We start from the raw sequence: 27,534 nt of genomic DNA, 5'->3' as shown, positions 1-27,534 counted from the left end.
GTGGGAGGACCTGGGATGCTGGGGACGGAAGACGGCAGAGGCCCAGCTGGGGATGGCCTCCCAACGAGGAAGGGGTGCCTGTCGAACCCTGGCCACCCTGATAGCCGGCATACTGGCGGTTGTCTATCCTGAGCTGGATGGGCGCTTGAGGGCATCACAGCAGCCAAAAGGGGGTGAGTACAGTGAGCCCATCATTACAACTTACGGCTTGTGGGGTGGTATCTGGGTGGGGGATGTGTGTCAATGGGCGCCCCTAGGCCAGGCCTGACATTGCAGCGTAGGACCCCTGGTGGCTAGGGTTCAGAAGGGAAAATCTTGCTACCTAGCTCGTAGGCTTTCACTACTGGTCAGGGCTGCATAGGTCCCAGGTGTGCTGCAGTTGGCAGTGTATGCTCTTCCCCATGCCTTGTTTGCTAAATATTTCTCTGGTAGTGCTATGGCATATTGCGTAGGCCTGTTTCCTGTGTGTGAGGGTGCTGTGTACGCCAACGGTGGTATTGGTGCAGCTATTGACCAAGTGTCTCCTTTGTCTCTTCCCCCCCCTTTTTGTTTTGTCATCCTGTCCTTATGTGCAATAGTATCATCTGGCTGAGGAGCAGAGGCACCGGCGATGGAGGGAGCTGCATCCCACAGGACCCAGGAGACAGAGTCCACCGACTCTGAGGGCACCAGTGGGATGGATGGCGGGGGAGCACCACAGCAGAGACTGGAGGGGACAGTTCAGTCACAGATACCTCCTCTGATGGAAGCTCCCTGGTGGTGGTGGATACTTCTGTGACCACCCCAGCTACAAGTACCACCGCCATCCCCGTACCAGCACCGCCCTCCCAGCAGCCCCTCAGCGAGTTGCCCGTGCCCGCTCACCAAGGAGGGTGGGCATCTCCTTTGCCCTAGGCACCTCAGGCCCTGCCCCAGTTAGCCCTGCTGCCCTGAGTGAGGAGGCTATAGACCTCCTGAGATCCAACCCTGTAGGGCAGTCAACCATTGTGAATGCCATCCAGGGGCTGGCAGCCCACATGCAACAGACTAATGCATTCCTGGAGGGCATTCACACTAGATTGGCGGCCCAACAGAGTTCAATCCAGGCTCTGTCCTCCTCTCTGATGGCAGCCATTGTCCCTGTTTCTACCCTCCCCCCTCCAACTTCCTCTTTCCAGTCCCATTCTCCTCAACCCCAACCCATCCCAAGCACACAGGCAGACGAGCATGCACACAAGACAACACACAGGAGTGGTATAGGCAAACACAAGCACCACACTTCATCCCACAGGTACTCACACAAACACCATCCAGATGCAGACACACCAATATCCACTATTTCCACTGTCTCCCCCTTCTCCTCCTCCTCCCACCCAGTTCCATCCACACTCACACCTGCATGCACTACATCATTATCCACTACCAGCATCACCACCACACCAAGCAGAACACACACCTCACTGGCAGACACCTCCACAACAGCCATGCCCACGTCCCCTGTGTCCTCTTCCACTGTGTCTGTCCCCACCTCCTAAGGTACACAAACGCAAGCACTCAGACACCCAACAGCCATCCACCTCACAACAGCATACAGCCCATGCACCTGCATCCAAAAGCAGCAGACAGACACCTCCAACAACCACTCCCTCTTCCTCCACTCCCATTCTTTCTCCCTCTTCCTGCCCCAATGTCCCTAAAAACCTGTTCCTATCCACCACTGACCTCTTCCCTACCCCTCCCCTCGTCCTGCACATATGGGCAGGGTAGGAAGAACTCAGCCGAGCATCTCAGCCACCCAGTCCACGGGCCAAGTCGTCACCACACCCACTCTGGTGGAAAAGACTCCAGGCCACATGTCTTGAAGGTGAAGGGGCCTGCACCAGGCAGCCTCAAGAGAAAGGAGCCTGCCCCAGCTGTCAGAAAGAGCAAGGAGCCTGCCCCATCAGGCAATAAGGGAAAGGAGCCTGCCCCAGTTGCCAGAAAGAGAAAAGAGCCTGCCCCAGCAGGCAAGAATGGAAAGGAGCCAGTCCCAGCTGCCAGGAAGAGCAAGGAGCCTGCCCCAGCAGGCAAGAAGGGAAAGGAGCCTGCCCCAACTGCCAGGAAGAGCAAGGAGCCTGCCCCAGAAGGCAAGAATGAAAAGGAGCCTGCCCCAGCTGCCAGGAAGAGCAAGGAGCCTGCCCCAGCAGGCAGGAAGACCAAGGGGCCTGGGGCAGGAACTGTGATGGAGCCCCCACCACCAACCATGGTTGTGCAGCCGTCCAAGGTTGCAGGGGATGGGCAGGAGCCTCCCCCCCAGCAGCACCACCACCTCCACTGAGCAGCCGTCCGAGGTTGCAGGGGATGGGAAGGAGCCTTCCTCCCAGCAGCACCACCATCTCCAATGAGCAGCTGTCCGAGGTTGCAGGGGATGGGCAGGAGCCTCCCCCCACCAGCAGCACCACCACCACTGAGCAGCCATCTGAGGTTGCAGGGGATGGGCAGGAGCCGCCCCACCCAGCAGCACCACCACCTCCACTGAGCAGCCGTCCAAGGTTGCAGGGGATGGGCAGGAGCCTCCCCACACCAGCAGCACCACCACCACTGAGCAGCCGTCCGAAGTTGCAGGGGATGGGTAGGAGCCTCCCCCCACGAGCAGCACCACCACCACTGAGCAGCCATCACCGCCGGCGGACGGCATGTAATCCTGCCTCCATGGGCTGCTGTGCGACCTGCCCCTAGCAAATCCTGTTGGTATGACACCCACCTGAGAGACTGTGATCTTGCACTCCCCAGGATAAAGAGCACAGTGCACAATGCCCCCTCCAGAACAAGTGGGTAAGACACCCACATGCCCAACACTCCCCAGGATCAAGAGCACAGGGCACGATGTCCCCTCCAGAACAAGTGGGTAAGACACCCACATGGCCAACACTCCCCAGGATCAAGAGCACAGGGCATCAGGCCCACTCCAGAACCAGTGAGTAAGACGCCCACATGGCCAACACTCCCCAGGATCAAGGGCACAGGGCACGAGGCCCCCCTCCAGAACCAGTGGGCAAGTCACCCACTCAAGAGGCTGTGGCCTTGTATTCCCCAGGACCAAGGACAGGGCATGTTGCCCCCTCCAGAGCAAGTGGGCAAGTCACCCACTTGAGAGACTGTGGCCTTGCACTCCCCAGGACCAAGCACAGGGCATGTTGCCCCCTCCAGAGCCAATGAGGAGGACACCCACCCGAGAGATTGTTGCCTTGCACTCCCCAGGACTAAGCACAGGGCACGTTGCCCCCTCCAGGAGCCAGTGGTCTTGTTCCATCTCCCGGCTGAGGTGCCCCCGTACCCTGTCCCCTGAGGTGCCTGCCTATTTACCAACTGATGCCCCTGCAGTGTTCTCTCCGTGTTGATGTAGGTGACAAGCGTGGCCTTGGACTTTGGCCTGTGGCCATGTGGCCTATGAACATTGTGTGACTGGGCTCTGTCCCGTTTTGTGTACATATGTATATATCTGTTATCTTGCCTATCTCATTTTTCATGCTGTGTTATTACAATCACTTTTTCGAAATCGTTTGGCCTTGCATTATTCATCCGAGTTACGGGGTCAAATAGTTTTTGTAATGCAGCTGATTGTGTACGTGGTGTTGGGAGGGGTGTGTGTGGTGTGTGTGTGTGTGTCACTCTCTTCCCCCCTCCCTGGTGTGCTAGGTGGCTGTACTTACTGTCCTCGCCTTCGCCGGCGTTGGTATTCGTGGTGGAGCAGAACGTAGAAGATCATGGGGAAGACATGCACTTCCGGCTCCATGGTGGCGTGGTTCTTCCCTGTGTATCCAATGGTGAGTCCTTTCACTTCTGTGCAGTGTTTCCGCCAGGCTTTTGATGTCGTTGGTACCGCCCCGTAAAAGGTGGCGGATTGTGTTGTCATAATATGGTGGGTGGAACTTTGACTTCTGCCTGGCTGTAGGCGGCTACCGCCGTGGCGGCTGTTGTTTCCGCACTGGCGGTCAGTGTGGTACATTGGCTGTCTTTCGGAGATCTTTCCGTCATGGTCATAATTTGGCAGTAGTTACTGCCAGCCTGTTGGTGGTATTACTGCCACTTTATCACCGACCGCTAGGGTTGTAATGAGGGCCGTAATGTCTTGTTCTTTGTCTTTTGTTGTACAGGTACCAAACTGTTGCTTATTTCTATAGTGTAATAGTTAAGTGTTTCTCTAAATTTATGTTACTAAAACTCTTGCATGAAGCCCAACATGCTAATGCTAATTAGTGGTTAGTGAGGTGTTACTCTCATACTTATGAACGGTCATTCACATTCATTTGTTGATTCAATGTATTCAATTTCTCTTGCTCAGATTCTATTGCTGTTGATTTGTGCATTCTCTATTGTAATAATAATTTGCATTGCATTGATTAAGCTTAGATACATTTGCTGACTCAATCAGCCTTTATTGTTTATTTACTTGTATCAATTGAATTTGAGATTAATATTCGTGACTTTAGCATTGTTAATATAAGGAAATAAACATTTTAACTTCTTAATAAACTGGTATGGTTATTTATGGTCGCGTTGATCATGGTGTGTTCTTCATTGGCTGTATAATGATGTCTATTGTATTGTTTGAAAATTGATTTGATGCCTCTGACGTTTTCTTTAAAGCAGATTGAAAAAGTTAATCGACCTCTAGCATAAAATCCGCTATCTATTCTGTAGTAACTAAAATATAGCCGAGATTTCTGTTTTAACAAATGTATGTGTAACTTGAAGCATAAACTCTGCTACCTAGAGCAAGAAACTCAATGATCAGTTTCTCATATTGAAAACAGATGCAGAATTTATTGAAGGTGGTGCCCATGGAGAGGCAGTACGGTGTAACAACAGCACATCCCTTTTATGCGTACTGCATCACTGTGTCTTGCCTTTTCAATCTAATGTAGTTTGGCAGCAAAATACTTGTGAACTCTTACTTTGTTGTGGAACTAAACCAAGCACTGTCAATACAGCTCAATTCCAAACATAACAGGTTGTTATTACAAAAGCATTACACATGAAAAACACACTTCTGTTGTGCACAACATGTTTTGATTGAAAAATAAGTGTGTACATCATACTTTTTCCTTTCATTAGAATAGATGTTTATGACCACCATTACAGAGAATGTGGACATTCTGCCACAAAGCAGTCTGAAGAAATAAGTAACAAAAATATGCATTTTTATAAAGCACATTGCCCTTCCAATATTTAACCCTGCTTGTTTTAGTGGTTTTGACACTGTATGTGCTATGGGTCGTAGAAGAGAATTGAAAGCTGGTTGTTATAATGTATATTATGCGGTACTGTTACTGTTACTGTTTCTTTCGGTGTGACGTCCTCACAGGACAAAGCACCAGATTGGTGGCTTCCTTCATGGATATAGCTTAATCATGCACTGCATAAGAGAACTGCTCAACGTGGGATGCTCACATCAACTAGGTTGATTTTAGGATAGATTAGATTCATGGCAAAGCGATTAAAATGCTATTACATTGCCATTTAAGTGGCATTCAGTCTACCTTAGAGGAATAAAAGATGAATCTGGAATCAAACCTGTCACGTGGCCTGTTGTGCACCCCAACCAGGTGTGTTAACCAAATAATCTGTTTTTTGTGACTTGTGCAAGAGGGCAGCCTCAAACAAGCATATGTTGCAGCTGCCTGATGCGAAGACTTTTGGTCAACAATCAGGCAAGAGCATCTTTCTGAACAAGCAATTATAAGTTGCTAATGAGTATGTTATCCTGCCAAGAAAGAATTGACCGAGATTTGGCAAAAAGGGCTACAATTTAAAAAAAACTTTACTAAAGCTGATGTAATATGCTTTGCACTGAAATCTGTTCAAACTACTTTTTACTTCTTTTCTCTCAAACTCTCCGTCAAAGTTCTCTGTTAGTAGCCCATAAACACTGTAAAGTCCGCAGCGTATGTTTGTTCTAATAGTATTGGGATTGTCCAATATGTTTAAAATGCACAGTTTGTGACTATTTTGTTGTATTGGCTCTGAAGATAACTCCTCCCCCAACTGTTTAAATATTTGCTCTTCATTACTTGGTGTGTTCAAGTCTAATTGCACCCCTGGCTTTTCACACAGTTTTGTGGGAGCACCAATTTATTTTTTGCAGAGTGTAGAACACTCATATGCACATTAGAACCAACAAATTGTGCTCCTCAAACTTCTTAGATGTTGCTTATGATGCCTTTGTAATATTGTTTAAATGTAAATTTTGTAAAACAATGACACAACGGAATTTAAATTGTCATTTTCATTCTGAAGTGTGACTGTTTGGATGTGGATTAATTAAAGGTGGAAAATCATGCATATATCTCGTAACATTCACCTGACTCTGACCTGTCAATTGCCTAGGACAAGGCAGCACTTTTCTCTTTAGAAGGTTGGCACACAGTAGGAACCAAGTGGGTTGTGGGGAGAAGAGTGCAGCGATGGAGTGAGCAGGGGGACTAGTGAGACAGTCTTAAGAATGTAATTACCTAAAGGATTACCGGAGTCACTCATAACACTGAGGAGGTAGGGCAAAGTAGGTGTTAGTATTTTCTAGCTGAGCTGTTGTTATTGTGCTGTAGAATATACAGACATTTGTGTGTCTTATTCACTGCGTGCCAAGGGTTGGGAAAAAGTATGTCATTCATAGATGTCCTTATATATATATAATTATCTCCCAGGAAGCCTGCCCTAATTTGCACACTGTTCTTCGGACAATTCCGAGAGATGGCACAAATCCAGTTCGACTCAGTTACTTTTCAAAGGGATTTATTATTTCATTCAAGAAAGTGCAAAGTGCAAAGTGCGAGGTGCCACAAAGAAAACCTGGCCTACGAGTTTCGGCAAACAGCCTTCGATTGGGCCAAATGTGTATATATATATATATATATATATATATATAAGTTCCTTAAAGTAACTATAACTATACTAACTAGTAACTATAACTCATGCCCTTGTCGTGCATTGTTTGCTTATCAATAATTTGTTTTCAAATGTTGCAGTGATAATATCAAAGATGCCAAAGAAGATCTCATCAATGATATAATATGTGGACTTTTTAGCTGTGCATGGCGAAGGCGCGAGTTATAGTTACCTTAGGGTGTGAGTTATAGTTACTTAAAGAACTCTAACTATAACTGCTGAATTTCCATGTTTTTGTAGAAGAAAATTCAGAACTAACTATAACGTCCCTGTAACCTTTGTTTTTTTCAGTGAATTTCTGTGTTTTTTTAACGTGAAGTGATTTGAATTACTATATGTTATTCCAACTTGCAGCCAGGCCTTGCAGCCAGCCCTTATAATCACCCAACCTCGCAGCACGCATGGCCTTTGGAGGAGCGCAGCGTGGGTTGGCCACGGGGCCTGTCTCACTCAGTGGATCTGTGAGTGAGTGCATGTGTGTCTGAATGGGTCTGAAAGTGGGTCTGATTGGGTGCATAAGTGACTGAGTGGGTGTGTGAGTTGGAGCATGACTCTGAGTCTATGCATAAGTGAATAAATGAGTGTATGAAAGAGCATGTGGTTTTTCTTTCAAATTTTTTCACATTCGTAAATATTTTGAACATAATTTGTAGAAAATTGGAAAAATTTGTGAATTTTCTGAAATATTGCATGTGGTGTTGCGCAATTATTTAAAACCCATAATTTGTGACTCAGACACACCTATATCACACCCCTGGGGTCAGGGTACCTTCTCTCTGACCCCTTATGCCACTTTCAATTAGGATTTTCACCCCAGGGGACCGTGTCCCATGAAATATAATGATGGTTGCAGCTTTCTTGTCAGGTTGTGGTCAGCCAATTACAGCGCTTCTTTTTGCATGTGTATTCGCAAAAATTTGTGAATTTTCACAATTTATTCACAAAGGATCCGCGTCTCTAGATATACAATTTATTTTCCTTTAATTTCTCAAAAATTACTGAATGGACTTACACCAGATAAGCAAAAGCATTATCTGCATACCAAAGGCTAGCCTTCTGCCAAATTTGGTGTAATTCCGTCCAGTGTTTTGGGCTGTACTCGTATCTAAAGGTCCTATGGGAAGTAACATTGGAAACGCAATGTTTTTGACCCCTCTTTTTCTCAGCCCCCAAGTGACGGATCATCCCGAAAATGTCCATGCCCACCAAGAATCAACGGGCCACTCTTTTGTGAACATTTTGTGAAGATTCGTCAAACGGTGCCAAAGATATAGGCAAGTAAAAAAAAGCTTTTTCTATGGAAGCATGGTCCTAACTATAACTATCTACTAGCAACTGCCAGTAGGTAATATCTATCTATCTATCTATCTATCTATCTATCTATCTATCTATCTATCTATCTATCTATCTATCTATCTATCTATCTATCTATCTATCTATCTATCCATATATATATATATATATATATATATATATATATATAGATATATCCACATCTATGTTTATAGATGTAGAAATATCTATATATATATCTACATGCACAAGTATATTTAAAAAATAAGTAGGTTTCAAAACCTCTGCAAAGTTTTTAAAGAAAACTGCAAAACAAAAGATACTGATTGTAGGTTTTGCAGAAAAAATCATGTGGAGTCAATTTTCAGGAAAAACATTTTACAAGAAATTATTTTGCCAAACGATTTTTAATTGGATTTTCACCTGCAGGAAAGTCTCATCAACTTCCTGGACAATTTTGGGATGAGACATCAAGCAGAGACCAAGAAAAAGGGAGGGACCCCATAACTGTTTTCCTCCATGCCGTTTTTCTTTAGACACATCTACAGCCAAACCAGCTGAATGAAAGTTTTTTCAGAAAGTGTGATTTTTTTGCGATTTAGTGTAAATCCTTTCAGTAGCTTTTGAGAAATTAATGGTATATTTCATACTACAAATGATCCGCAATGGATCTGTGGATCTGCAAGCTCAACCACACATTGTGAATAACTGCTCCGCAACCATAAGGAAAAATTGCATCTACCATCTCTATCTGACCCGAGTCCTAAAAAATAAAACAAAGAAAGCTCTAAGGGGGCACAGTTTTGATACCCAGACCTGCTGGGAATTGTGGGGGGTCAAATTTAAAAAAAACATTTGGAGGGGTCTCTGGACCTGCTGGTCAATAGTGATGCCCGGTGTGACATCACTGGAGACACCGCAGAAGATTTACGGTGGTGATTGCGCCTTGGTGCCCGCGGGCAGTTGGGCGCCAGCCCTGGCCTCAATCCCTGCTGCCAATCCCCCACAGTGCATGACAAAGGACATCATAATTTACATTGAAAGAAAACATCGTAATTCACTGAAAAAAAACAAAGAGTAAAATTAGGTTATACGTAGGATTTGTAGGAATAGCTCACTTTACATTAAAAAAACACATTCGATATTACCCAAAAAAAATAGGTTTGAAGGGATGTTAAAGGCAGGTGAAAATGTCAGTTAAAACATACTGTTCTAAACTAACTACACCACTTAAGAATCACCAGTTATAGTTACCGTAAGTAACTATAACTCATCCCCTAAAGTAACTATAACTCACACCCTCGCCATGCAATGCCTCTACCCTTGCATATTAAATCACTCATGATATGTCCAGTGATTGCATTGATTGCATAACTAATGTGTTAGTGGCACTTGGGTTAGTTACAAATGTGTATTATATGGGTTTAGTGTTGTCAGATCAAATCAAGAGGTCACAGGGCAGGCAAGTGCTACTGGGCAACAACCATGCAGGTTGAGTTATTTTGCATCTGGTGTCCTGGGGTTTGTCCTCCTGTGGAGCTTCAAAATGGGCAAAGTACACTCCAACCACATTTGACGCTCGGGGAAACAAGGAAGAGCAGTCCAAGGTATCTCAGGGAGATAATATGGGTAGTAGACACTCAGAAATCAAGCAATCCATCAATAGACACAGAAAAAATGAATGTCCTGTCCATAGAATTACTTTAATGACAGCACAGCTCTGCACTATGCATAAGGATTATGTAGTGGATGAGGCTAGTATCCAGACAGCAGAATTGTTAGAATTAAGCACAAATGCAGACTCACCATGGTGCAACAAAGCAGTTTTCCTGAGCTCTATTACCCTTTGGTCAGAATGTATTTTTTGATTTGTATGGCCTCTTAAATGGGTTGCAATAATCTCTACAAAGTTTCATCAACACCACCTGCTTTTTTCTACGGCAGGCCAATTGAAGCTTCAACAGTATGGCCTAAGACACTTCTCTCGGGCAGGTCTGACCCTCATGGCTCGGAGATTCCTTCATCCGGCTCAAGGACCTCAGGGTGTAGCAAGGGTATACTCAACAGAGGTCCTCTGGTGTTCTTCTGGGGTGGCCACCGAAGTGGGTTTCACACTGAGGGCCCCTCACCTGAATTCCCAAACTTCTGCAGAAGCAAAGATCTTCCACCACTTCCCCCTGAGGTTAATCCTTGCTATCAGAAGAGATGACTGACACATGCCTGACCCTGGTGGGAAAGAAGGTTGGAGAGCAAGAAAGAAAGGGAGTAAGAGAGCAAAAGAGAGAAAGAGAAAGAAAAAGAGGGATTGAGAGAAATAGTGAGAAAGAGAGAGAGAGATGGTTCTGCTGTGTACCTGGAGCTCCAGGGAAAAAGAATGACAAATATGTGTTAACCCTTTTGGGCAGGACCCATCAAGTTCTAGAGGTAATGTAATTCCTTCCACCAGGAGAGGTGCACTGGGACAAAGGAACTCAATCACTTTAGGCAACTATACATCAATTCTTTTTCCTGCCCTCCCTTCAATCATTTGTGACTCACCTCCACAATTCCTAAACCAACTTGCAGAGATGACCAACACATTTACCCTTTGTTGGACCTGGCTTTTTGACAGGGACATCCCCAAACTTTTTGCCTCCTTCCTCCTATTTGTTCTGACCTGTTGTTGTTGGCTTTTGACCTCTGGGCACTTTACCACTGCTAACCAGTGCTAAAGTGCATATGCTCTCTGTGTAAATTGTACTACTGATTGGTTTATCCATGATTGACTATTTAATTTTCTTGTAAGTCCCTGGTAGAGTGCACTACATGTGCCTAGGGCAGGTAGATTAAATGCTACTAGTGGGCCTGCAGCACTGGTTGTGCCACCCACCTCAGTAGCCCCTTAACCCTGGCTCAGGCCTGCCATTGCAAGGCCTGTGTGTGCAGTTTCACTGCCACTTCGACTTGGCATTTAAAAGTACTTGCCAAGCCTAGAACTCCCCTTTTTCTACATATAAGTCATCCCTAATGTGTGCCCTAGGTAACCCCTAGAGCAGGGTGCTGTGTAGGTAAAAGGCAGGACATGTACCTGTGTAGTTATATGTCCTGGTAGTGTAAAACTCCTGAATTCGTTTTTACACTACTGTGAGGCCTGCTCCCTTCATAGGCTAACATTGGGGCTGCCCTCATACACTGTTGAAGTGGCAGCTGCTGATCTGAAAGGAGCAGGAAGGTCATATGGCCAGAATGGTAATATAAAGTCCTGCTGACTGGTGAAGTCGGATTTAATATTACTATTCTAGAAATGCCACTTTTAGAAAGTGAGCATTTCTTTGCACTAAAATCTTGTTGTGCCCTTCAATCCACGTCTGGCTAGGTTTAGTTGACAGCTCCTTGTGCATTCACTCAGACACACCCCAAACACAGGGTACTCAGCCTCACTTGCATACATCTGCATTTTGAATGGGTCTTCCTAGGCTGGGAGGGTGGAGGGCCTGCCCTCACACAAAGGACTGCCACACCCCCTACTGGGACTCTGGCAGACAGGATTGAACTGAAAGGGGGCTTGGTACATTTCTTAGACACTCTTTGAAGTCACCCCCACTTCAAAGGCACAACTTAGTATAAAACAGGGCTTCTGCCCTACCTCATCAGACACTTGCTGGAGAAGAAACCTGAACCAGAAACTACATCCTGCCAAGAAGAACTGCCTGGCTGCTCAAAGGACTTACCTGTCTGCTTTTCTACAAAGGACTGCTGCCTTGCTGTTGGCCTGCTGCCTTGCTGAACTCTTGCCTGGCTGTAAAAGTGCTCTCCAAGGGCTTGGATAGAGCTTGCCTCCTGTTCCCTGAAGTCTCAGGACCAAAAAGACTTCTCTCTTCCTCTTGGACGCTCCGTGCGTCGAACTTTTCGACGCACAGCTTGTTCCGCGGCAAGAAAAATGCCGCACACCGACGCTGATCAACGCGACGCCTTCGGGACGACCGAAACTTTGACGCACGGCCTCGCAAGGACAACGCCGCCCGACTTCCCAGGAGAAATCGATGCGACGCCTGCCGTGAGATCAAAACTTTGACGCACGGCCTCGCAAGGACAACGCCCCCCGACTCCGCAGGTGAAATCGACGCGACGCCTGCCGTGAGATCAAAACTTTGACGCACGGCCTCAAAAGGACAACGCCGCCCGACTCCGCAGGAGAAATCGACGCGACGCCTGCCGTGAGATCGAAACTTCGACGCGCAGCCCCGCAGAACGACGCGCAGCCGGAAAACAAGCAGGAAAATCCACGCACAGACCCGGGACATCTGGTAATCCCCGCGACCCACAGAAAGAGACTGTCCGTGCGCCGGAAAACGACACACGACTTCCCCGCGTGGAAAATAACGACGCAAGTCCGTGTGTGCTGGGGAGAAATCGATGCACACACCCTTTTTCCACGCACCTCTTCCTTTGTGGCCCTCTGAGGAGATTTTCCACCAGAAACCAGGTACTTTGTGTTTGAAAGAGACTTTGTTTACTTTCTAAAGACTTAAGACACTTTATATCACTTTCAGTGATATCTTTACAAATTCATATTGCAACTTTGATCGTTTTGACCTGAAGATACCCAGATTAATATTATATATTTTTCTAAACACTGTGTGGTGTATTTTTGTGGTGTTATGCTATGGTGTTGTATGATTTATTGCACAAATGCTTTACACATTGCCTTCTAAGTTAAGCCTGACTGCTCGTGCCAAGCTACCGGAGGGTGAGCACAGGCTGATTTTGGATTGTGTGTGACTTACCCTGACTAGAGTGAGGGTTCTTGCTTGGACAGAGGGCAACCTGACTGCCAACCAAAAACCCCATTTCTAACACCCTTCTAATCTCCATGAGATAAAATTAGACTTAGGAAAAATTCAAAAAATATTATTTTAAAGATTTTTTGGGGTGTGGTTCCTTGTGAAAATATCAAAGAAGAACTACTGAAAGAAGTCCAAGTCCACTTGGGGGTCCTCTGAATATATACCCCTGTTCTAAATCCTAACTGCGTATTTTTTGTTTTTTTACTGATGATAACGATCCTATCATCTGTTTATTGTGTTACTTTGTTTTTCTGCTAAACCTTCTTCATTTAAATTCAAACTATAATGGAGACCTTGAAGAAAGGAGAAACGAAAAAAAAACACACCAGAATCTCTGTCAGGAAACAAGGGCATTAGGAATGGAGGTCTTTAATTTCTCAACTGTGAATCATTAGTCAACAGCTGTTGTACAAACGAAAAAGCTAAACATTATGACATGAAACAAGGGCAGCAGGAAACTAAGGCCTTTAGCTGATTCTTAAGCAGTGCACGTTATTTTAACAAAAACACTGAACACTTGCCCTTCATTAAACAGACTTAATTACAGTGCACACAAAGTAAAGTGCATGGCATTTCTTTTAAGTTAAACATTCATCACAGCATGCAAAATAAAAATACATAGCAGAGTGCATGGAACTTGCTTAGTTTGGAAATAGTAAGGACAATGGGGAACATACAGCACAAGCTTACTGGAGTATGACAGTGGGAATACTAGTCAGTTGTTAGTCATGTTGGCTTTTCTTGGGGGTGCACCTGTAAGGAGGCTAGAAGATCCACAGGCACACTCGGGTCAGCTCTAGGCACACTCCCACAGCTGCCCGCTTCTCCTATCTCTGGACTTGCCTCCTAGAACTCTCCACCTGGGGCAGAAGGCTCCTTCAGATATGTTTCTCCTTGTCCCCTCTCAGCAGGAAGACATGCTTTTGATTCCTTTTCACATTTCATGTTCTGGCTGCAGCACAGACATAGGGCCTGATTACGAGTCTGACAGTCACAAGACAGCCAGACTCGTGGTGCCAGTCGGACTGGTCCACATTACGAGTTTGGCAGGCGGACCCACCAACAGGTCGCTGTCTCCGCCAGGATCCAGGATCCAAGATCCTGACGGGCTGATGCCGTTCCTGATTGTAATCAGCCAGGGTGGCGTTAAACTCAGCACCACCCTGCTGTTTACAACCTTGTTCTCTGCCAGGCTTTTCATGGTGGTTTCTCCACCATGAAAAGGCTGGTGAAGGACAAGTGCTGGGGGCCAAGGGGAGGGCCTGCATTGCCCATGCCTATGGAATGGGCAGTGCAGGGGCTCCCCTGCCCAGCACTGTTGGAATGCTCATTGTCTGCTTCGCAGACAGTGTGCATTCTAGGTGTCTTGGTCAACCCTCTTTGTGCTACGAGATAGCACTCAGCTCTTTTAAGGGAGCCGAGTGCTATCTCAAAGCACTTTTCTCGCCAGTCTGAACAGCACGAATGCTCGATTTCAAGTTTTATGCTGGTCAGCCAGGTCTGACCGGTGGAAGTCCTGTAATAGGGCGGGGGGATACAGGCTGCTCCCTTTCTGGTTTTTCTGTTTTAGAAGGCTCCCTGACGGGAAACATCCTTTTTTACGACTTTTTTTTTCCGAAGGTCGTGGTTAACGAAGGCGCAACAACGTTTTTTTTAACCACAACTTCGTTTTTTTGTGCCTTAACTACGTATGTTCTGAACAACGAACATGCGTGGTTAAGGTACAAAGAAGGGACTTGGCGAAGGTAAGTGTGGGTTTAGGTTTTAGGGAGGGGGTGGGGGGTCAGGGGGTTTTAGGTTTTGGGGTGGGGTTGGGGGGGTGGGGCGTTTTTGGTTTTTGGGAGTGGGTGGGGGGTCAGGGGGTTTTAGGTTTTGGGGTGGGGTTGGGGGGGTGGGACCTTTTTGGTTTTGGGGAGTGGGTGGGGGTCAGGGGGTTTTAGGTTTTAGGGTGGGGTTGGGGGGGTGGGGCGTTTTTTGGTTTTGGGGAGTGGGTGGGGGGTCAAGGGGTTTTAGGTTTTGGGGTGGGTTTGGGGGGGTGGGGCGTTTTTGGTTTTGGGGAGTGGGTGGGGGGTCAGGGGGTTTTAGGTTTTGGGGTGGGGTTGGGGGGGTGGGGTGAGGGATGTAGGGTGAATGGTGTCTATTGCTAATGATTTTATCAGGAATGCCTTTACAACAAAATGTCGTTGTTAAGGCATTCGTGGTAAAATCATTAGTAGTAGCAACGAGGTCGGTGTTCCGACCTCGTTGTTAAGGCAGTAGTTTTTTTTACAGTCGTTGTTTCGTCGTACAGTCCTCCCTGACGAGCTGACGAGCTCTGGTTAAAGCACCTGTGTGCCATTGAGTGGTACACAAACCTGAGAGGACTTTTGGGAGCACTTCCAGCAATCCCGCAGACAAAGCTGCTCTCTGCTGATGAAGGGATTACCCAGAAACACATGTCCAGAGATTTACAGCACTTGCTGCACCTACTAAGGTGAAAAACTTTAGTTTACTCCATGGATTAAAAATAAACTTGTACTGCATTTACCATGATGCACTGGGGCTGACTGTATGCTGGAGTGTGAGCAGGGTGCTCCTTTTGTGTTTTTTCTGTTTAAGAAGGCTCCCTTGAGCCAACGAGCTTACGAGCTCCCATAGACAAAGCTGCTCTCTGCTGATGAAGGGATTACCCAGAAACATGTGTCCAGAGATTTACAGCACTTGCTGCACCTACTAAGGTGAACATTTTTAGTTTACTTTATGGATTAAAAACAAACTTGTGCTGCATTTACCATGATGCACTGGGGCTGACCATATTTTGGAGTGTGAGCAGGGTGCTCCCTTTCTGGTTTTTCTGTTTAAGAAGGCTCCCTTCAGCCAATGAGCTGACGAGCTCTGGTTGAAGCACCTGCGTGCCAGTGAGTGGTACACAAACCTGAATGGACTTTTGGCAGCACTTCCAGCAACCCCACAGACAAAGCTGTTCTCTGCTGATGAAGGGATTACCCAGAAACACGTGTCCAGAGATTTACAGCACTTGCTGCACCTACTAAGGTGAAACCTTTAGTTTACTCTATGGATTAAAGACAAACTTGTACTACATTTACCATGATGCACTGGGGCTGATTGTATTTTGGAGTGTGAGCAGGGTGCTCCCTTTCTGTTTTTATGATTTATAATGATTTGTGATTAATTAGTATAAAGTTACATGTGTGAATAAAAATAAATGCACACCTCTGTCGTACTTACTGTGATGCTGTAATGAAGGTTGCAATTATTATTAAAACGCTTTTTGCATATTTTGATGATAAATTATTAATGCTGAATTGATATGTTTGCATTGTATGTGTGTTTTATTAATGACAATGTGTCAGCATAACTAGGCCTGAAGTCTTCATGTTTGCAGCAGCATAAAATATTAAATAATTTCTTTTTCTCTAATATTTATTTTTACACTTTGTCTTTTCACATGATTTGTAAAGAGTCCTATTGTATTATGTGTACGTTTTACACTGTAGTATCCTTGAATGTTTCAACATTGGGACATGATGACTGAAAGGAGAGTAGTAATATTGTTTAAAAAGACTGTTCACATGAGAAAGGAGAAAATCGTCTTGTGCCATGGGAAGGAACACGGATGTTTATAATTTGTTAAACTACTGGATTCACACTGAAAGGAGAGATGACTTCACACCCATCTTGGGAGAATTTGCTGATGTTTCAAATTCCACTTGTGTTAACATTTCTATTGGACAGTGTCCCTTTTGCTTAATGTGGACTGCAAAAGTTATTTCCCCTGACCTGCTTTCCTGAGTAGAATCAGAATGCTGACACCTGTCTTTATTTTTCTTAGCTAGTATAATTTAGCCCGAGATAGATGTTTTTCAAATTATTTTTGTTCTTTCTTTTTGACTTTTGCCCGCATCTGTAGTCCACTCCCACACACGTTTGTCCATGTTTGATTAGTAGTAGGGAGAACCTATGGTACAATCCTTGATTTCTGAATATGTGCAATTTGACTTGACGAATGAATTCACTGTCTGAACTGAAACGTGTTTCTGTCTCACAAGTGATTGCTGTATTAATGTGCATTTTTCTTCTTGAATTTTCCTTGAGTGTGTGTGAGTTGTTGGTTGGTATTAGGTGAATCATGAGTGCACATGGAGGATCCATATCAACTTGTGTTATTTAGAAAGCCACAGTCGGTTGTGTAAGCTGTACAGCTTTCAAAGTGTTTGAGTCCTACCCGTAGTGAGTAGAGAGGTTTTAGTTTTTTCTAGTGCTTGCAATATTTGCATTTAGTGTATTGTGAGTTGTGACAGAAACAGTTGTGAAGCAACTTGCAGCTGCTGAGTGAAGTGAGTGTGAAATCAGTTGTTTCGCACTTAGATGGTTAGTGAGAAGCAGCATACATATTGGTGAACAGTACTGCTTTGCCACTGGTTGAGAACAGCTTGTGAAAAGAAGTAGCAGAGGCAAGAGGAGTTTCAGGACACATTTGGGTTAAACAGTGGTGTAAGATCACCAAGAGAGAGGGTTCATTGGCTTTTCCATGTAACAGAACCTTTTATTTAAGAATGTTAGAATATATTTGTGCAAATTAAAGCCTCCTCCAAGACTTGCACAATTGGAAGCTCTTGCTATTTGGGAACGTGTTGTGGGACAAAAAGAAACTGACATTTTTCAGAACATAATGAGGAGAGTATAGAAGGCATTAGCTGAAGCTAGATGGGATGAGAAACAGAAAATATGGAGAAAAGAAACATTAGATGGGGTAAGAATGATTCCAGCCATTACAGAAGAAGGGGATGGTAGTACAAAACCTAAAATAAAAAGAAGCCAACAGACAAGACAGAACAGACAACAGATGAAAAAAAAAAGACAACTGCACATGAAAGTGACTCAGATGAGTTTATAAATCAGCTTTAAATGACTCGTCCTAGTGATGCCATTCAATTGGGAGAGTAGTTCAGAATGTAGCCCCAAGTGTGCCCATGTTCCAGATTCACAGGGTCCAATTCAGGTAGTCCCAAGTACACCTGTCAGTTCAGTGATGGAGGAACCCACAATGTATCCAGCAGTTTCTGTTGTGCACAGCAAAATATGAGCCCAGTTGTGAATCATGTAATGCTAAGTATGAAAATGATTCAGATGGAATCAACGCCTGATGTGACAGCACCCATGCAAAATTTTAATCAGAGACAGACAATGCCAATGTATTCTCCAGTGTCGACAACCCCAAATATTCCTCTGAATCAATCAAGATAGATTTTCAGTACAGTATTAAGAGGTCAAAGTACAGGGATGATGATTCTGCAAAATCAGACAAATTTGACAGGACACGAAGCATTGACAGTCCCCTTAACCATAGGTCCAGCTGTTCCACTGTACGCTCCAGGTAGTACTGACCCCCAGACCCCAAATCCAGTGTCTGCAAGGGTTTCCCTGTGCAATACGCAAAGACCAGTGTATTTACTAATTTGGAAATGGAAAAATTAGCTACGCCTGTTCCAACTTCGACCCGCATGCAGATTGCAGATCCCACCAGATGTTAGCTCAAACAGGTCCGATAATAGATGTGAGATGTCCTCCAGAAGCCCCAATTACACATGTCTGCACCAGAACAGAATATAAGGCTCCCTTGTAATACACCGGAAAACCTGACACAGGGAAACAATATCAGTTTGGAGGGATTTTCAGCACAGCAATTGACTGAGTGGTTAGACAGTCTGGGTGGAGCCACAGATAGGTAAATAATAGTGGCAGAACAGAAGAGACCCCAGAGAGAGATAGGACAGTGAATGTGTGTAAAATTGAATGAATTAATTGAGGGAACACTCAAGCTAGAAAGACTGGATACGTACAATAAAGAAGAATTGTGCTTCATGTGCAAAGATGTCACAAATCATGCAGGACACACATGAAAATTAGTGGAATTGGCTGAAAAATATGATGTGGATTTACAGAAATCAAAGCCTTTAAGACAGAGTTACAAATCAGAATTTAGTTCCAAGGACATTGTAAATATGAGATCACCCAGCATGAGAATGCACATTAAAGAATTAGTTCTAAGCATTTGAACATGGGGATCATTAGAAAAATGGGAAAGCAAATGGGCAAAAAAAAAGGGATCAGAAGAAACTAAACAGAATTTGCCTCAGGATGGAGCAAATCAAGCTGATGAGAGTGTAAAGATGCTGCCAATGAGAGAGATCCCAGGCGGAGGTTAAGTACATGTCCTTTGGAGCTGAAGTGACATATTGTCATTTATAAATGATTACCCGAGATTGAATGGAGAAACCCGTAGAGTGGTACAAGCAAACAAAGAGGTTGTGAATCTTTCAAAATGTCTGTGAGAAGATTTGAATACATTGTTTGACATTGTGGTTCCATTCAACTTGTGGTTTGGATGCAAGCAGAGTGTTGACTGTCCAACTTGTGAATCACCGAGAGATCCAGAAACAGCTGTGGCATCTGAAGAGGTGATGAAAGGGTATTACGAAGTGATTGAGTTTCTGAAGAATAAAGTTTCCCCAAAAGATGTAGATTGGCAAAAGATTGACAGGACAGCACAGCAGATTCAGTCAACGAAGAAGCGGAGCCCATGTCATGCTTGTGGTAGTTTCAGGAACTGGAAGCAGGAGTGTCCATACAGGAATGTAAATAATTTCGTGCAGAATGGTGGTGTTTCTCAATCTATGGATAGTAGTCAAGTTGTAATGTACAGATTCCAAAGACCCCGACTTCAAAATGTGACTGTTCCTACTGGATTACAACAGATACAGGTCCCCCAACAGATTCAAGTTCCTCAGCAAATGCAGGTCCCTCAGGCCCCAATGTAACAGCAGCAAGTGGTGGTTCCTCAGAAAAACATGAATCAGAAAGAAAATGTAAATGTGAATCAGTTAATCACACAAAACCCGTTAATTGATTTCAGTGACTGTGAAGTCCCCGAAACATATAACAGTGACAGTTCAGATAAGGAAGAATGTGTACTGGCTGCATCCTTGGAGGTGGATCAACGTGGTCCCTAAGTAAATGCCAATGTCATGGGATATGATGTTTCATTCCTGGTTGACACTGGAGCAACACGTTCCACTGTCAGAACTGCAGAAGTACCAAATGTGCCCTTGTCAGAAAGGAAAGTTCAGGTGGTAGGAGTAGCAAATCAACATTTAACAAACCTGATTACAGAGCATATTACAGTGAAAATAGGGTCATTTGAGGATTTTCACCAATTTGCGGTTTGAGATTCAAGTCCTGTGAGTTTATTTGGATGCAACCTATTGTTTAAATTAAATATTTCCATTAGTTGCAGCCACAGTGGAATAGACATTCAGAGAAATAGTGATGATGAAACGTCCAACTGCATTATTCCCAATGATGACAGTTAAAGATTTGCCCGAAGATTTACAAGAGACAGTCATGGAAAGAGTTTGTGATTTTTCAGGGAAAGATATGGGACTCATCAGAGGTGTTGAGCCAGTTAAAATCGCAGTAGAGCCGAATGCAGTGTTTCCAAGGATACTGCCCAATATTATGGCTTCAGAAGTAATTGCAGGAAGTACACCCGTAATTGAGAATTTTGTTGAGCAAGGTGTTCTAAAAAAGATAATGGGAAGTCAATGTAATTCCCCTATTGTAGGACTGCAAAACCCCAATGGGAAATACCCCATAGTCTAGAATTTGAGAAAGGTGAACAAGATTGTCGTTCCCTGTTACCCAGTGGTATTGAATCCTGCAGTGATTTTGTTCCAGATTCCTAATGAAGCAGAGTGGTTCTCTGTCATTGACTTGTGTCAGGCATTCTATTCCGTTCCGCTCCATGAGAACAGCCAGTTCTTGTTTGCTTTTAAATTCCGAAGCCATGTATATTTCTGGTGCCATACTACACCTGGGTATACGGAGTCACCATCCATTTTTAATCAGATCTTTAAAAGGAATTTAGAGTCCCTGAACATGCGATTTCATTCAGTCTTAGTTCAGTACGCTGATGATTTGATGGTTGCATCAGACACACATGAAGCCTGTTGGAGAGATACTATTGCCCTGCTGAATCATTTGGGTGAGATGGCCATAAATTGTTCTCTGCAAAATTACAGTATTGTCAGAGTGAGGTGAAGTACTTAGGTCATCACATAGAGAAAGGTGCGAGAAAGGTGTCACAAGAGATAATTTCAACACTCATGCAAATGAATCCACCTATAACACAGAGAGAAGTCAAAAGGTTCCTGGGAATGGTCGGCTACATTGTTGAAATTGACACACAAGGAACTGTCTGATCTGGTACCATTTGATAACTTGTGCATGAAAGCCTTGTCTGAGCTGGGGAAAGCCTATGCCGAGCCCCAGCTCTGAGAATGCCTGATTACAATAAATATTTTTCTTTGTTTTGTTGTGAATGTGGTGGTTGTGCACTTTCTGTTTTGAAGCAGTTACATTGAGGTGTCAACAGATCAGTGGCTTATTTTTCTGCTACACTGGATCCCATAGCTACTGCTTTGCCTGGCTGTTTAAAATACATTGCAGCCACAGGTATCAGTATAGCCCAGTGCAAAATCATTGTTATGGGCCATCCCAAAAAGTTTATGTACCTCATGCTGTAGAGGTCATTTTAACCTGAACATAGATGCAACATCTAACTAATGCCCATTTGACCCGTTATGAGCAGTTGATCCTCGGGTCAGCAAACGTGAACATTAATAGATGCACCCAGCAAGGCTTACGCCCACTAATGATAAAAATGTTAATGATCAAGATTAAGTGGAGTATGACTGTCTTGATGTGAGTGAACTGTGCACCAAACCAAGACCTGATATTCCCTTAGACAAAAATGACTAGTCATGTTGGTTGATGGCTCCTGTTTAAGAAACAATAGGACATACTTATGAAAAGCGGAGCTGCACCTTGTGCAGCGCCACTTTCCTTGTGCCCCTTAGAGTCCCCCTAACACTACCATTCATTCGCCATATTTAATAAATGGTGCACCTTGGCACTAGTTAGGGGACTAGCATCAGAATTTTTGACTCTAGGTTGACGCTAATCCTGCAAAGCACCCAGAGGCACATTGAAAGCAATGGAAGCCTCCTTTTAATGCCTGCTCTGAGCAGGCATTTAAAAGTGCTGGAAAAAATGGCGCAACAAAATCTTTTAGATTTCTTTGTGACATTTTTTCGGCCTTCCTAATGGGGGAACGCCCCTTTGATACATTATGCCCGCTGCAGGCATAATGCACTGCAAAGGGTTACAAAGTGGCACAATGCATGCATTGCATCACTTTGTAAATATGTCACTGCGATTTAGACCTCATTGGGCCACATTAGCGTGAAAAAATGACGCTAATGTGGTGCAAGGAGGCACTAGGGGCTCTTAAATATCCCCCAATTATGGAACTCTGAGAGTTGGTATGCAGTTTGCACAATCTCAGGAGAATTAGGAGCGTCGTGGCTTCAATGAGTCTTTTCCACCCAAGTAGATGAATTGGTGGCTCTTACTAAAGCATGCTGTGTTTCTGAACAGCTGAAAGTGACCATTTTCATGGATGGTCAATATGGGTTTGGCGTTGTTCATGATTTTCGGACAGTTATGGTCCCAGCAAGGTTTTATGACCTCTTCTAGATCTTATATCCAAAAGGGTGACAGAGTCTATCAGTTGTTGAAAGCAATACAGTTGCCTATAAAAATTGCAATTGTGAAATGTGCAGCACACCAAAGGTCAAGTGATTACCTCTCATTAGGCAATGCCTATGCTGACCAAGTGGGCAGATACTGTGCACTCTATGGCACATCCTTTAATGAGGAATGGAGCAATGGAAGTAGCACCGGAAAGGCAAACCAAAGTTTCCTGATGACAGTAATTGATAGATGGGAAGAGGTTAAGAGATTGCAGGAAGAGGTGACTGAAGAGGAATGCAGAGGTTGGAGTGGGGTAGACTGAAGACGGATGAATGGAGTGGGGTAGTTTGGAGTGGGGTAGACTGGAGTGGGGTAGTTTGGAGATGAGTGAGGTAGAGTGCAGTGAGGCACATCGGGGATAGGAGAGATTACAGTGGGGTGGGGTAGAGTGGGTGAAATGGGGTAGAATGAGATAAGGTACACTGGAGTAGAGTAGATTGGAGTGGGGAAGATTGAGGTGGGGATTGGGTTGGAGTAGACTGGGGAGGGGTAGACTGGGATGGGGTATACAGGGGTGTAGAGGGCTGGGGTAGTTTGGAGAGCGGTGAACTGGGATGATGTGAGTTATATTGGAGTGGAGTGGGGTAGATTTGTGTGGAGTATGGCAGATTGGAGTGAAGTGAAGTGGGGTAGATTTGGGAAGAGTGGAGTGTGGTAGAGTGGGGTGGGATAGATTGGGAAAGTACTGTAGATTGAAGTGGTGTGGGGTAGATTGGAATGGGGTGGGGTAAATTGGATGGAGTAGAGTGGGTCAGAGAGATGTTGAGTGGGGTGAGTGGGGTAGAATGGAGTGGGGTAGATTGAATTGGGGTAGATTGTGATGGAATGGAGTATATTGGGTTAGAGTGTTGTAGAGTTGAGTGGGATAGATTAGTGGAGTGGGTAGACTGGAGTGGATTGGTGTGGATTGGGATCGGGTGGGGTAGACTGGAGTGGGGTGTAGAGGGGTAGAGTGGGGGAGGAGTTGGTTGGAGTGGAATAGATTGGGATACAGAGAGGTAGGATAAGGTAGATCAGAGTGGGGGAGTGGGCAAGATTGAATGGGCGTAAAGTGGAGTAGATTGAGGGTGAGCAGGGTAGATTGGATTGTAATTGGGTAGAATGGAGTGGAGTGGGGTAGATTGGAGTGGGTCACATCAGAGTAGAGTGGTGTGAGATATTTTGGGATAGACTGAAGCGGAGTGTGGTAGAATAGGTATGAGTGGAGTGCAGTCGATTGGGGCAGATTAGAGAGGGGGAGGTAGACTGGAGTGGGGTAGATTGGAGTGGGGAAGAATGGGGTGGGGTAGATTAGAGGGGAGTGGGATAGATTATAGTTGAGTGGGCACAGTGAAGTGTAGTGGAGTAGATTGGACTGGAGAGGAGTAGATTGGAGTGGATAGGACTAAATTGGAGCAGAGTAGAGTAGATTGGAGTAGAGAAGAGTAGATATGGAGTGGAGTGGGGTAGATTAGGATGGTGTAGGGTAGAGTGGGGAAGATTGGTGTGGGGTGGACCTAAGTGGAGTGGGTAGACTGGAGTGGAGAGGAGTAGATTGGAGTGGAGAGAAGTAGATTGAAGCTGAGTGGGGTACATTGGAACGGGTGGGGTAGACTGGAATGGAGAGGAAGGGAGTAGATTGGAGTGAAGTGGGGTAGATTGGAGTAGAGTGGGGTAGACTGGAGTGAGATAGATAGGAGTGTGGTAGATTGGAGTGCAGTAGATTGGAGTGGAGTTGGATAGCAAGGTGTGGAGTAGACTCGAATGGTGAGTGGTCGATTAGTGTGGAGAAAATTGGTTAGGGTGGAGTAGATTGGAGTGGTGTGGAGTAGATTAGAGTGAAGGAGATTGGGGTAGACTGGACTGGGGTAGATTGGAGTGGGGAAGATTGGATGGGGTAGAGTGCAGATGGGTAGTTTGGGATGGAGTGGGGAAGGGTAGATTGGGGTGGAGTGAATTGGGATGGGGTGGGGTGGGGTGGGTTATACTGGACTGGAGTGGGTTGGATTTGAGTGGAATGTGCTGGATTGGAGTGAAGTGGAGTGGGGTGGGGTAGATTGGGGTAGAGTGAAGTGGGCTACATTGGGTGGATTGGAGTGAACAGATTGGAGTGGGGTAGGTCAGGTAGAGCAGAATGAATGGAGTGTGGTAGTTCAAGGTAGAGTAGAGTGAGGTAGATTGGGTGGATTGGAGTGGGTAGAATGGAGAAGGGTAGATTGGAGTAGAGGTGACAGATAAATTGGGGAAGAGTGGAGTGGAGTGGGGTAGACTGGAGTGGAGTGTGGTATGGTCGTTTAGGGAGGATTAGAGTAGGAACAATTAGAATGGAGTGGGGTAGATTGAAGTGGGATAGATTAGAGTGGAATAGATTGAAGAGGGATAATTGGAGTGGGGTAGTTTGGAGTGGGGTAGAGTGGAGTGGACTGTGGTAGATTGGAGTGGGTGGGGTGGCTTTGAGTGGGGTAGAGTGGGGTGGCGTAGATTGCAGTGGGGTAGGGTAGATTGTAATGGGGTTGGGTGGAGTGGGAGGAAGTGGGGTAGATTGTGATCGATTAAAGTAGAGTAGATGGGGTAGATTGTGATGGGGGACATTAGGGAAGGGTTATATGGATTAGGGTAGATTGGGGTGGACTGGAGTAGGGTAAAATGGTGTGGGGTGGAGTGGGTGAGATTGAAGCAGAGTTGTGAAAATGTGAGTGGAGTGGGGCAGATTGGAGTGAAGAGGAGTGGGGTAGATTTGTGTAGAGTGAAGTGGAGTGTGGTAGAGTGGGGTGGGGTACACTGGAGTGGAGCGTGATAAATTGAAGTGGGGTAGATTGCAGCAGAATGCAGTGGGGTAAATTGTAGATTGGGGTGGGTAGATGGTTGTAGTTTGGAGTGGAGTGGGGTAGAATAGAGTGGCAGAGGAGCTGGATAGATTGCAGTGGAGTTTGGAGTTGAGTGGGGTCAATTGGAATGGAGTGGGGTAAATTAGACCGGGAATATTTGAGTGGAGTGGAGTAGATTGGAGTGGACTTGAGTAGATTGGAGTGGAGTGTGTTGAAATGGGGTACATTGGAGTGGAGTGGATTGGGGTAGATTGGAGTGGACTGGGGTGGAGTTGGTAGACTGGAGTAGATAGGAGCAGAGTGAGATAGATGTGAGTAAAGTGCACTAGATTGGGGTGCAGCGGGTTAGATTGGAGTGCGTTGGAGTTGATTGGCTTAGACTGAGTGGAGAGGGGTAGATTGGATTGGAATAGATTCATTTGGCATGGTTTGGGGTAGAAGGGAATAGGGTCAATTGAGGTAGAATGAAGTGGGTTAGAGTGGAGTAAGGTAGATTGTAATGAGTGGGGTAGATTGAATTGTAGTGGAGTGGACTGGGGTAGATTGGATTTTAGTGGGGTAGACTGGGCTGAAATTGGGTAGGTTGGGTTAGAAAGGGATACATTGGGTTGGAGTGAGGTAGATTAAAGTGGGGTAGGTTAAAGCAGGGTAGATTGGAGTGATGTGGGGTAGATTTGAGTGGGGTGAAGTGAAATGGGTCAATCGGGGTGGGGTAGATTGGAGTGGACTGGGGTGTACTGGAGTGGAGTGGGGTAGATTGGGTGGAGGTGAGTGGGGTAGATCGGAGTGGAGTAGATTGGGAAGATTGTAGCGAAGTGGGGTGGGGTAGATTGGAGTACACTGAAGAGAGTGGGAAAGATTGGAGTGACGTAGAGTGGAGTGTGGTAAGTAGGGTGGAGTAAAAAGGTGCAGAGTGGAGTGGTGTGTTGTGTCGTGGAGTGACTGACACAGACTGGAGGTGTGTTTCTTAGAGTGTCATAGAGTGGAGGGGCATGGAGGGGTGGCATGTCATGGAATGGAGTCTTCCTCTCCTCTCCTCTTGTCATCAGTACCTCCTGAAAGCTCCAATGCAGGACCCAGGAAACAGCACTAACCAATCCTAGCGGTGCTCTCATGCTGTTAAACAGAATGAGAGAACTTTCAGGATTGGAGGGAGAGGCCTTTTTCAGCACCCACAAGAGCGCTGGAGGCCTGGGCTTTCTCCAACCCAGCTGTCTTAAGAGCTAGAGGGTTAGAGAAGATTCAAGTGCGCATGTCAGGCTGGCCGTCGCAAGACAGCCGGCCAAAGGGACATGCTCACTTTAAAGTAAAGCGCAGAGCTCCCTGCTGCCACTCAGCAGCAATTGCCTTGCCTCGTCCCGACACTCGGTTCAGGATGGGGTGCTGAAAAATAAAATGGTAATAAATAAACGTTATTACCATTTTATTTTTCAGTTCGGGGGGCATTTTTTCCGGGGACGATGCTCCTCTGCTCTCGTGGGTGGGCCACCACTGGGGACAAACAACCATGAAGTTTAAAAAGAGACAGTTATGCAGTCCCTGTTTAAACTTCATTCGTTTTTCAGAGTATTATAAGCATGGGTACTGAAAAACATATGAAGTTTAAACAGGCTGCTGACTTAAATTCATCCTGCCGCTTTTCCAGAATCCAAGGGTGCAACGCTGTAGGAGGCTGGCCTGGCTTGTAGGAGACATGCAAAGCTCCTACTATACCACTGGTGTCATATGCACAATATCATAAGAAAACACAATACACAGATATACTAAAAATAAAGGTACTTTATTTTTATGACAATATGCCAAAAGTATCTCAGTGAGTACCCTCAGTATGAGGATTCCAAATATACACAAGATATATGTACACAATACCAAAAATATGCAGTAATAGCAAAAGGAAGTAATGCAAGCAGTGTAAAATTACAGTAGATTGCAATAGGAGCACATAGGTATAGGGGCAACACAAACCATATACTCCAAAAGTGGAATGAGAACCACGAGTGGACCCCAAACCTATGTGAGCTTGTAGAGGGCCACTGGGACTGTAAGAA

This window comes from Pleurodeles waltl, chromosome 4_2, assembly GCF_031143425.1.
Source record: "Pleurodeles waltl isolate 20211129_DDA chromosome 4_2, aPleWal1.hap1.20221129, whole genome shotgun sequence".
NCBI lineage: Eukaryota > Metazoa > Chordata > Amphibia > Caudata > Salamandridae > Pleurodeles > Pleurodeles waltl.
This window is presented reverse-complemented; position numbering follows the sequence as displayed.